The sequence below is a fragment of the Uloborus diversus genome, chromosome 7 (genome assembly GCF_026930045.1).
Source record: "Uloborus diversus isolate 005 chromosome 7, Udiv.v.3.1, whole genome shotgun sequence".
Classification (NCBI taxonomy): Eukaryota; Metazoa; Arthropoda; class Arachnida; order Araneae; family Uloboridae; genus Uloborus; species Uloborus diversus.
In genome coordinates, this window is record NC_072737.1 from 96,644,675 (window position 1) to 96,658,134 (window position 13,460).

A 13,460-nucleotide genomic window follows, 5' to 3' on the forward strand; every position below is an offset into this window, starting at 1 on the left:
AGGGTAAACTCCCAGTAATCCATTACGCACAATATGTGTATGCAATCATATACATAATGTGTCATAATATGAAAATGAAGCTTGAGGGTATACGCCATGTGACTAAAAAATATTTGAGAGTATGCGGCGTATACCCTTGGAAACACCACTGGATATGAGGTGACAAACTTTAGCTACAGCGCTTTGAAAATAAGCTATTTTTCACTTGCACAGTTTTGATAGCTACTTTGGATGACAATATCTTTTAGAAAATATATATTCAAGCTCAGAAACTGTAACGCATTAAATACAAGTATCTTTACAATGTAATCACGAAGTACGAGTCTTTGAATTATTTTTGTTCTGATTTTAGGACAACCTAAAATCTAGGAGAAAATTTCCCTACCGGACTTTTCACGAGTTTACACACGTGCTATAAAAAATGTAATTAAGCTCAAATTTCCAAAAATACTTGAACGTATTAACAGCTAATTGTAATTTAAGTGTCTAAAATTTCAGGCTTCTAGTGTGATAAAATTTTGTGTAAACTTAGTCTAAACTTGGCAGTTTGGCACAAAAAGTTGATCCGCCATTTTTGATTAAATTTTTTGGAGATCCTAGATCTTCAGGATTTGGATCTAGGAAGTTGAAAATTTGCATAGGATAGTTTCAAAGGCATCTTTGTGTCATATCTTTCTGCAAGAATTCTATTTATTGCTCTCTAGACAATGAGCAATAAGGGCAATAAACTACATTTAGGGAACAAGTTACGTTAGTTTATAGGCCACCCAACTTAAGCCAGGGTCAAGATGAACAGATGTTTAATGTTATTAGTGGGTCATTCCATTTTAAATCAACAAATGGGGTGCGCATCACCATTTTTGATCTTGATAAAAATTTGCATGTGCATTCCTTTTATTTTCTAGACCTCAAAAAAAATAAATATTTTATTTTTTAAAAATTTACCCTTTGATATATAGGCCATTTTTGTTGGTGGCAACAGCAAAAATAGGGCATTTTGATGCTTTATCTTACGGACAACAACTTTTTTTCTATCAAAGCTTTTGAACTCAAACTTAGTCCATTGGAAAGCTAAGAAAAAGATCTTTTTATATATGATATCAATAAATTTCAGATTTAAAAAAAAATACCAATTTTTTTAAGGTCAAAGTTTGCTATGAAAAAATGCTTAAATTACAAGCAAGCTGCTTTTCATAGGTTTAGAGAAACTGGTCACAGTGCAGATAGGCTCCAATATTGTAAGGCAAGGCAGAAATTTAAGTATTTGGTATGGATTCAGAAAAGAGAGTTGGAATAAAGACTGGCAGATAACATAAACAGGAATCCCAAGACGTTTTTTTCATACGCTAATTGTGGATAAATTGAAATAGTCATATTGGGCCACTGGTTGATGAGCACGGAATTTTAATTCAGGATGATAGTGATATTGCTAATGTTCTTAATAACTTTTTTTCGAGTGTTTTTAACGATAATTGTATCTCAACAGTTGACACCAAGAAGACACAAGCTATAGTACAGCTTGAGGACTTTGTATTTTCCAGGGATGACGTTTTACTTCATTTGAAAAAAAATTAAAGAGACTAAGGCTCCGGGACCTGATAATATTTATCCAAAAAATTTAGTTGAATGTGCGGAGGAATTAGCAGATGTAATCGTAAATATTTTCAATGCTTCTTATAACTCGGGGACAATGCCAGAGGACTGGAAGCTGGCTAACATTACACCACTCTTCAAGAAAGGGTCTAAAGGGAGTGCGGGAAATTATAGACCTGTGAGTCTAACTTCGGTGGTTTGCAAAATTTTTGAAACATTGATAAAAATTAAGATAGTAAATTTTCTAGAGACTAATAATCTATTGACTAGTTTTCAGTACGGTTTCAGGAAAGAAAGAAAGGAAGACCCCGGCAAAACACACAGGGAAGAACATGTAAGAGGCACTAATTTAATTGATGTTGTATCTCTTTTATGTTTCATCTCTGTGAAGTCTATATTTTCCGAGCTGTATCCTGCTCAAGCACGTAAGGTAAGTATATTTCATAATTTAATCATTATAAATAGCAAAACACATGCTTTGTACACTATCATCCATCATTATACTATTTAATCTTATTTTCTGAATTGAAAAGTTTACTTGACTGTTCTTAAGAACAATAATCAGAAAAAATGGATGTGTTCAGAGAAAATAGGTAAGTTCCAAGCATTGTATTTATTTTTAATATGTATTTTTTTAAGTTACTTATATTTTTCTTAGTTTTTGCTCAAAATAGGAATAATCAAGTATTAGGCTCCTCGCAACAGAGTCTGCTATGGAAGTTGCAGTAGAAAATTAGTTACGGTACATCGTGTTAAAGTTGTATTATTGTTTATGTATATTTCTTTATTATTGTTTGGCAACACTAAGTAGTTTTTGAACTTTTAAAATGGCGATCATCTAGTTGGTTGGAATAAAGTTTCGCTAATAATATCTTCGTCTTTTCATCTTTATAGTTACTCTGCTAAGTAGATACATAACCTTAATATGTTACTTAAAGTCATTTGGTTATGTAAAATTTATCAGGTTATGGGCGCCAGCAAGCTCATTGCATTTTTAAAAGATTAAAAGCGGAGACTAAGTTAAATCCGAAAAAGAAAATAGTTCAAGATGGATTTATCAATAACTGTGAAGCCGTTATCTGGAGAAGCAGATTTTCCAATGTGGAAACGGAAGATAAGAGATCTATTAGATTATTACGAAGGGGCATTGGACGTAATTGATGGTAAATTAAAGAAACCGGAAGAATTACCTAGTACAGCAGACGCTGCAGAAGTCAAAAAGTATGAAAAATGCGCCAATGTATACCGAAAAGCCAACAGTTATGCCAAGAGTATGATCGCAAGTACAGTAACAGACTCCGTTTATCAAAAGATTATGGACATAGATACAGCTTTTGAAGCTTGGGAAGCTTTGAAAACGTTGTTTGAAGCTTCATCAAAGGATCAACTGTTTAAAATCTGCAATGATTTTTTTAAGTTTGGTTGGACTTTTGGAGATGACATTTCAACATATGTAGCGAAATTAAGTAGTTTGTGGAATGAGCTGAATAATGGGCTCATAGCTAAAGGGGAAAATAAACTTCCAGAAATGTTGCTCGTATGCAAAATTCTACATATTTTGCCAAATAACTTCAAATCATTCAAATCAAGTTGGATGCTTCTTGCAAAAGATGAAGAAAAGCCTTTTGAAGATTTGGCTGCTCAGTTAAGTATGTTTGAGCGAAATTTCGCCGACAACAATGAAAAAAGTGAAAAAGCTGCAGAAGCTCTTGTTGTCGCCAAGTCTAAAAATAAAGCGCATGAAAAGAAATTTCAAGCCAAGAACAAGTTAAGCAACAAAAATATTTGTAATTATTGTAAAGCCGTTGGACATTGGGTCAAGTCATGTTACAAATGGATTGCAGATGGCCCACCTCCTAAGCCAAGCTTGAGCTTCCAGAATAAGTCCTATAATAATCAAGTGAATATTTCATCGCCAAGTATGGCAATGACATCCTACTGTGAAGAAAGTTTCTTATCAGAAAGGGAAACAAGCACATTTTGGATAGATAACGGAGCGACAAGGCATGTTACTAACACATTTATTTTAGCAATTTTGAGACATTTCCTTCTTCGGGCACCCATACTATCAAAGCGGTAGGAAAAGAAGTGTTGACAGCTTTAGGGAAAGGAAGCATTCTAGTCAAAGCCTCAGTTTTAAGAAATACAGAAGTAATTGAGTTGAAAGATGTCTGGTATGTTCCTGGAATTAGCAGAAATTTGTTTTCAGTGTTAGCTGCTCAGGATAGAAATCAGAATAGTGAGTTTACTTCTACTCCTACTGAATGCTGGTTGAAGATCAACAATGAAGTGAAGCTGTATGGCACTCGAAGTATATGTGGAACTCTCTACAGGGCTGCTCTAGAGCCAATACTTCCAGAAAAAGAAATCGAAGTTCAAATTGCAGATACGTATAGCGGTAAAAGTTCTTTACTGCAATTATATCACAGTCGATGGGGACATCAAGACAAGCGTCACGTTAGGAATATGCTCAAAAATGAATTTAATATCAAAGTGAATATTGATAAAGAGCCATGCGAGCCTTGCATATATGGTAAAGCACATCGTTTAAGGTTCGGCACTAAACCAAAAGCTACAAGAGTTGGTGAACTTGTGTCGACTGACGTCTGTGGACCATTCGAAGAGTCACACAGAAAGTATAAGTATTTTGTTGTGTTCAAAGATCATTATTCTAAGTACCGGTATGTTTTCTTTCTGAAACATAAGTTGGATGTCGTGTTTTCTCTAAAATCGTTCATAGCTCATGCTGAAAATTTGGGACATTCAATTAGAGAAATCCTTAGTGACAATGGTGGTGAGTTCGACAACCAAGAAGTTTGAGAATTTCTTCAAATGAAAGGAATTATTCAGAGACTCACAGCACCATACACACCAGAACAAAATGGAACGAGCAAAAGAGAAAACAGAACAATCATAGAAATGGCCAGAACGCTAAAGTATTCCAACCAAGAAATCGAATTTCCAGCATTTTTATGGGCAGAGCTTGTTAATACAGCTGCATACATTTTAAACAGAACTGGAATTTCATCCATGGAAAACGCTAGTCCACATGAATTATGGTTTGGAAAAAGGCCAAGGATAAAACACATGCGTATAATCGGCTCACTTTGTTATGCTCACGTGCCGGTACAGAAAAGAAAGAAAATGGATTGGAAAGCTGTTAAAGGTTTTCTCATTGGTTATAATGGGGATGATCGCTACAGCATTTGGATAGAAGAAGAAAGAAAAGTAATCCTGTCAAGAGATGTGATTTTTCATGAGAGAATGAAAGAGTGTGAAAAACATATTACAGTCTTACAGGAAAATTCAGATTCAATAAATCATTCACCAGATCAAGAAACATGTGAAGAGGAGGAAGAAGAATTAAGAGAGGAAAGTATTAACCTGTCCGATACCGAAGCTGAAAGTACAGATGAAGAGGATGAACTTAAGTCTTCACATGGTATGAATCAACGAGATCGTTCTCAGATAAAGAAACCAAAGCGATTTGAAGAATACATCATGGAAATTGAATCCTTCGTCTATGATGAAAAATATCCAGAAACATATCGAGAGGCTATAGAAAGTTCTGAAGTGAACAACTGGAAAAAGGCCATGGACAGTGAAATGACTTCTCTGAAAGATAATCAGACATGGAAGTTATGTAAACTACCTAAAGGAGTCAAGTCGATACCATGCAAGTGGGTTTACAAAATAAAAAGAAATCCAGATGGTCGTATTGATAAATACAAAGCAAGGTTAGTAATAAAAGGCTACGCTCAACGGAAAGGAATTCACTTTCAAGAGACCTTCAGTCCAGTTGCAAGAACAAGCACCATAAGAACTTTACTTAGTATAGCAGCAAGTGAAAATATGAGTTTAGTACAAATTGATGTCTCAACAGCTTTTTGTATGGCAAGTTAGGAGAAGATATTTTCATGTGTCAACCTGAAGGCTATGAAGATGGCACTGACAGAGTATGCCACTTAAAGAAAAGTCTTTATGGTCTGAAACAAGCGCCAAGGTGCTGAAACCAGTGTTTTGGAGAATATTTGCGTAAAATTGGTTTCGTAAGAAGTGAAGCAGATCCATGCTTGTTTATTAGAAGAAGCAATAGGGAATTACTTATTTTAGTTCTGCATGTTGATGATGGTTTAGTTGCGTCAACAAGTAAAGAAAACTTAGAAAATTTCCTTGGAGATCTGAATAAAGAATTTAAAATTACAACAAAACCTGCTGAATACTACTTAGGGTTTGAGATTCATCGTCAAGAAGATGATTCTATCAAGTTATCTTAAACAGCCTACACGAAGAAAGTTCTTGAAAGATTCGGCATGAGTGATTGTAATCCTGTGTCTACACCCATTATCAAAGACAGTATTCAATCAGGGAAAGTAGAGAGTACTGAGACAACATTTCCCTATAGACAAGCCGTAGGAGCACTAATGTATATCATGACAGGAACTCGACCTGACATAGCTTATGCAGTAGGAGTAGCTTCCAGAGCTTTAGAAAGCCCAAGTAAAGAAGATTGGCAAAGAGTCAAAAGAATATTCAGATACTTGAAAGGAACTTTAGACAAAGGATTAGTTTACAAATCAGGATACAAGAAAGGCATTCTAGAAAGCTATAGTGATGCTGACCATGGAGGAGACACCACAACAGGGCGTTCAACAACAGGTGTTGTTTGTATTTACGCTGGTGGAGCAATATCATGGTGCAGTCAAAGACAGTCGACTGTAGCAATTTCCACGACAGAAGCGGAGATAGTTGCAGCTAGTGAAGCAGCCAGAGAATTAGTTTGGCTTAAGAGATTGTTCAAGGAAATAACAAATTTAAAGCAGGTACCAGAACTTAAAGTGGATAACGAGGCAGCAGTCAAATTATCTCAGAATCAAGGAGAATTCCATAAGAGAACAAAGCACATTCGGATTAGACATTTCTTTGTGAGAGAAATGGTAACGAGTGAAGAAATTACTGTAAAGCGAGTTCCTACTGAATTACAGTTAGCTGACCTTTTTACTAAGCCACTTTACGGTACTAGGATTCTAAATCTGTGCAGCAAAATAGGACTGATTTAGAATTAAGAACTGCAAAATAACATTCGAGAACACTAAACAATAATAAGGGAAAGTGTTAAAGTTGTATTATTGTTTATGTATATTTCTTTATTATTGTTTGGCAACACTAAGTAGTTTTTGAACTTTTAAAATGGCGATCATCTAGTTGGTTGGAATAAAGTTTCGCTAATAATATCTTCGTCTTTTCATCTTTATAGTTACTCTGCTAAGTAGATACATAACCTTAATATGTTACTTAAAGTCATTTGGTTATGTAAAATTTATCACATCGAAGCTTGAAATGATGAGAAAAAAAAAGGAATGGAGATGTTTTGTCCTTATCACTTTAGAAGAATTGTGATAATTTTTTACACTGTATATTTTAGAAATATTTGTCAATAAAAATATTTTATAGTGTAATTTTGTTGACATAACATCTTTTTTCATTACATAGAATGTTGTTTTAAAATGTAGAAGCTGCTGCGTACTACGTGAAGGAGCATATAAAAGTAGGTCTGCATCGGAATGTCAACATTTAATTCAAGTTAAGTTTTCACGTACGAAATTCAACATTGAAGCTATACAGTATAACTTTGATTTAACAATTTCCTAATTTCATTCATACATTTCACTGGTCCGGATCTGACTGCATTGAATGCCTATGTTCCTCGATTTAATGATAACTTTTTCCAGTCGTTTGACAATAGTTAATTTGAGGTTATGCTGTATTTCATTCGAGATAAAAATGAATACATGTTTTCACCATTTGCCTGATGTATAATTTCTAGATTATAAGATGCAGAAATGACAGAATATGAGAACAAAAATAGTTCACAGATATTTTAAAGTAACAGGGAATTATGTACTCTGGCGGAATTTTCTTCATTTATACATGTTATATTAGTTTCTTTTAGCATGTGAACTTATAAACATTTATCCAAACAGTTTTGTTGAGAAGATTGTAGTAACAGATTTGGAAAAGCATCAATATGTAAATCAAAAGGAATCTCTAGTAAAAAATCCATAAATTACTTCATTAAAGCAATTTAGTTAGATGCATATTAACCAGAACTGATATTTTAAAAATAGGAAAGCAAACTATTTCAAACAATGATTACATGGATGAGCTTGAGCTATATAATTTCACCAGAGTTCTTCAATATGCAAAAAATCAAAATTTGTTAGTTTACAAAAAATAAAACTTGGTTTCTCATGTATGGTATTTGTTTGCAGTAAAGGAATATAGAAAAAAATATCTTACAGGTTTGACAAAGGAACTTTAATATTTAAAATTGCTAATAAACTTAGTTGTACTAAAAAATTATTCTTTTAGAAATGTAAACAACTTTATGGGTTTAAAAAATGGTACTCATGGTGTCACAAATAAGTTACTTAAAGTGTTAAAGCTTTTGCACTTAACTGCAGTTATTAACATTTATCCAAATTATTATTTGCAAAAATGTTGTTTTTAGATTATTTATTCATTGACACCAAAGAGTTACCACTTTTTAAATTGTAAATTTGTTTAAAACATAAATCATTAAAAAAAAAAAAAAAAAAAAAAAAACGACTACTAAATCCAGTAGTCACAGAACTGAGACTTGAATTTAAAACAAGGGGGAAAAAAAGCATCTTGCTTCTTTGTTTTTCAGCAAAGAGGGGGGAGTTAATTGGGGAAAATCTGGAACAGTATGCAAAAAAAAAAACTAATAGGTACACATAGAATGAAAACCCATCCGTTGAAGACTTTTGAAAAAAGAAAAGTATAAATAAGTAATGAATGCCGACTTTATATCTTATTAATTTTTTGTGGAATATATTTTAAAGCTGTAAACAAATTTACCCGTTTCAAAATCACAACTTTTTGTACATATATCAATAAATAAGTTTTTTACAAATATCAACACTTTTATTCATAATTATCAGTAAAAAGGATCTTATAACTGCATTGAGAATGTAAAACTAAGATATTTAGAAACAACTTATTTATTAATATACAATAAGCTGCGTGTTTTAAACCTGTAAATTTGTTTACAGCTTTAAATATATTTAAAGACATTAAATCTATAAAACATCGTTTCTTATATCTCCTATACATCTTCAGGATCAAAAATCGATATCAATAACCAGTTATTAAGACATCCAAAAGCTATCTGGACATTACAAATACAAATACAAAAGTGATAACCAGCAACAGGCTCTGGGCCCAGCTAGACTGGTCCTAGTCAATTTACAATCCCCAGTGAAGTATCAATGGCCCTCTTAAAACTGTCTACTCCCTTGCTCATTACCACCTCTTCCAGTAAGCTGTTCCAAGGTTCCACTACCCTGCTAAAATAATAATTTTTCCTAATATCCATCTTAGCCTGAGATTTAAATAGCTTAAAACAATGACCCCTTGTCCTGTTTTCAGTGCTAAACTTCAGCCCCGTAACATCTTTCGTTTCAATAAATTTAAACAGCTGAATCATGTCCCCTCGGTCTCTTCTTTGCTCAAGACTGTACATTTTAAGCCTTCTAAGCCTGGAATCGTAATCTAAGTGGGAAAGTCCACTTATTGGCCTTGTAGCCCACGCCCGCCTTTGAACCCTTTCCAATACATTAATGTCTTTCTTAAGATAAGGAGACCCAAAACTGAACAGCATACTCCAAATGGGGTCTTACCAAACTTCTATATAAGAGCCAGGGGTGCCCATCCCCCCCCCCCCCAAGCTCAATGGCGCAAATTCCCCCCCAAAAATTTTCTCGCTTTCGAATTGGGTTAATAATAACAGTTTTTATTGTATATAATTTCCAGTGAAATTCACGGGGGTGGGGGAGGCAGCGCTAACAAATACCATTTGAACTGAAATTTTGTTGGATTGTTGACCTGCCTTCCCTAATTTTAAAACGTGGACCTTGAGTAAACAAGTTTTGGGTACCCCTTAATTTTGCTACACCTTTTTCTTTCAAACGTATGAATAATTACATGGACAACTTTCTGGCTTGGGATGGAGCCATTACTAGATGTATACAATATGAACCGTGAAACGGAAATTTATTGTCACTTAGATAGGGGGTCCGGGGAGTTTCTCCCACGGAAAATTTTCGAAATTGTAATTTTAAACCACAGTTTTACACGATCTCTGCTGATGTTAGGGGAATAAAAGGTTTGGTGGCCCCTTCCCGGTAATTTTTCAATATTGAAACTTGAAAAGCGCAATTAAAAATAGTCTATCGTTGTGTTAAGAATGTCTTCCTTTTGTTTTCAAAATTGTAGTTCTAAGAACACAGTTTAAGATTATCTGTGGTAATGTTAAGGAAAGAAGAGATCCTAGGGCTCTGCCCTGGAAAATTTTCAAAATTTGAAGTCTTAAAAACGCTATCTATGGTTGGGGGACAAGCAGTTTTCTGAAAGTGAAGTTCTAAAATCGCACTTGTAGCCGACCTTTGTGACGTTAAGAAAGAGAGTTTTCGGAAGCTTTCCAGGAATTTTCTCGATATTGAAGCCCTAAAAACCAAATTTAAGACGACTTTTTAATAATGTTAATGAGAGTGGGGAGGAGGGAAAGGGGCGCTTCTCTTAAATTTCCGAACTTGTAGCTTTAGAAACGCAGTTTTGATATCTCTTGATAATGTTAATGAAAGGTGAATTTCGGTGCCATTCCACCGGCAATTTTTTGAAACTGATACTACAAAAACGCAATTTTAGGCTTGTCTTTGATCGTGTTAAGGAAAGAGGGGGGAATCAGGGCTCTCTCCTATAATTTTTTCAAAATTGCATTACTAGAAACGCGGTTTTAGATGACTCTTGATGATAAAGAGGGTGTCATTCTGGCGTTACAATGGGGGCGCTCTCCTGGAAGTTTTCCAAAATTGAAGTCGCATAGCCAAAAAAGACGGATCACACACACCGTGACACATATTTTTCGGAAATCCTCAAAAATGGATTCAGCAATTCAGCAACATCGAAAATCAGAACTCGGGAACTTTAAGGAATCAAATCTCCTTCTATACATATCGGACATAGAAGAAAGTAAATATGATTTACGAAAAATAATTTAAACACCTTAAGAACAGACTATTCTACGTACATCAGCGAAAACCAACATCACTGAAAGTTTTAATAAAAATCATCTAATGATAAATTAAAACAATCAGTTTAAAAATGGTAGAGAAGATGGGAGTAAAGTGAAGTGAAAAATTCTTCATAAGCTTAAGCTAGTTAATGAAGAAAATATATAAATTGTCGATTGGAGGGATAAAAAATGTTATTCGCAAACTTCTAAACTAGTTCTTAACGATTGTCAAGGTGCAAATGAATCAATGAAAGACTGGAGCATACTAGTCGGAATTATCACAATCCATGAAACATTTTTGACCTCCCTCCCTCTCATCACTGTCACACGTATTCAGTATGCAGAATTGTGCTACTTCCAGAAAATTTATAAGATATTGAAAAGAAATCAAATCGTCTGATCCAGATTTGAAATGGACACCAACTCCCTGCCGTCTGTGATGCTCCTTTAATTCTTTAATTGAAAAAGAGACACGGTAATTAAGTTTTGAAAAGAGTACCAGGGCCGTTGTTATTTCAAAACACTGGGGGGGGGGGCTTTTGGCGGCCCCTTCATTTTTTCAAACGCATCCTCGAATGTGCAGAGAGAGACAAGATTTGGCTTCTGGTTTAGCAGGTATAATATTACTAGACCTCAGTACTAGCAATATAAATAATCGTAAGGATAATATTCAATCAGAATTAGGCTGTGTCGGAGGGCTACCTTCTTACATTATTTGCAATTTGAAGACATAAAAACACAGTTTTAAACTATATGTTAAGTTTTTGGGGGGGGGGGGGGGGGAGGGGAGAGGACTTCCAGGATAACCTCTCCCGATAATTTTACCAAATTTAAGTTCCCAACACAATCGTACGTTACATTTAATTATGTTCAGAAGAGGGGATCCGGAGGATCTTCCTCGGGAATTTTCAAGACTGTTATTTGAGAAACACAGTTTTAGACGATCTATGGTGATGTTAAGGGAGGAAGAGACTCGGGGTCCTCGTTCTATAACTTTTCAAAATGCGAACTTTAAGCACGCATTCCCAACTGTGAATTATTTGTGATTGTGACACGTAAAGGGGGGTCCCGGGGCTCTCCCCCGGGAAAAATTTGAAAATTGTAGTTCAAAAAATGCAGTTTTAGACGATCTATGGTGATATTACGAGGAAGAGAGATGAAGCCTCCCCCCCTCCCCGAAATTTTTTGAAATTTCGAAGTCTTCGCGATTGTAGACTTTTTGTTAAAATTTAGTGCACCGCCAGTTTTTTGAAATCAAAGCTCCGAAAACGTAATTTAAGCCAACCTTCGATGGAAGGGGGAGGAGAGGGGGAGTTTTGAAGCGGCTCGTGACCAGAAATGTTTCGTAATTGTAGCACTAAAAGCTAGATTTAAGACATTTTTCGATGATGTTGGTGAGAGAGAGAGGGGCATTCTATCGAAAAAAACTTCGATCCGTAGAAACCGCAATTTCAGACGATTTTTGTTAATGTTAATGGGTGGAGAGAATGGCAAATTTTTAAAATTGAAATTCAATTAAAGTAATCGTAGACGATCTATTAATACTGTTAGAGGGGTAGAAGGGTTCGGAGATCTCACCTCCGAAAAATTTTCTAAATTGAAGCCTTAACAAGAAAATTTTTGAGGATCTTCGGTAATATTTGGAGGACGACAGTTTCGGGACAACCCAGGGAGTTTTTTTTTAGGGGCACTTTCATGGTTTTTCGAAATTGCAGTCCTAAATACTCAGGTGTATGCCATCTTATTGACGTTAGGCTAAAGGATGGGGTTTGAGAACATTTTTCCGGGATTTTTTTCAAAACCTAAATTTTAAAAACTCACTTCCAGGCCAGCTTTGGGAACGTAAAAAGAAGGGTTTGGAGTTCCCCAGTCTTCGTTTCAGTTTGGCTACTTCCCTCCTATCTTCATTGTCAATTTTAATTACTGATAAACGTATTGTGGTAATATTTTCTTCCAATTTTCCTTTGCCAAACACGATTATTTGCTTAGATTTTCCATAACAAAACTTTCAATTTCCCCCCTAATATTTTTGCTTTCTTGCAATACAAGCGTTTGCGGCCTTGGAAAAAGGACTTATAACATTTTGAACAGATGTGGTAATTTTATACGATACCTTAGGTCTCCACTTCCACTTCATTTTATTTTAAATATGCCATCTGCATCTCTTGATCAAGCTATGATTTACTTACAATTTTTACTTTCAAAAATTTAAAACTTTTGGTGCGAGTATTCATTACAATACTTTGAATCTCTCTTTGCATTTAACTATTACTACTATTATTTTTTTCTCTCTCTATTTCAAATTTATTTCGGCGAACCATACATTTTTCTCCACTTAGCAATGATTTTCAGGACAATATTTTTCATCAAAAAAAATAAAATAAAAAATATGGGAATGTTTCGGCGAACCCTATCCTATGGGTTATTCCAATGAAGCTGTCCTATTAATTTATGTTTTTTTCTTTTTAACTGAAGAACCATGAAGCATAGTTTTGTATAACCAGGGCCACCGAGAGACAAGGCGTGCACCATGTTAGTTTTGTCGCCTTTCCTCCCTCCCATTATGCTAATTTTACTCTATGCACAATACTTTAATTTGAGCCGAGCCCATTGTTTCCGACTAGGCAGACATACCCATTCTGCGGCGTAGTGAAGAGTGTATTGTACTGAATACTTTTTTTTTTTTTTGCGTTAATAAAAATGTTTGAAGCGTACACTTCCGATACTCTTAATAAAAGATTCATGGATGTTCCTAAATTGTATTTTAAAC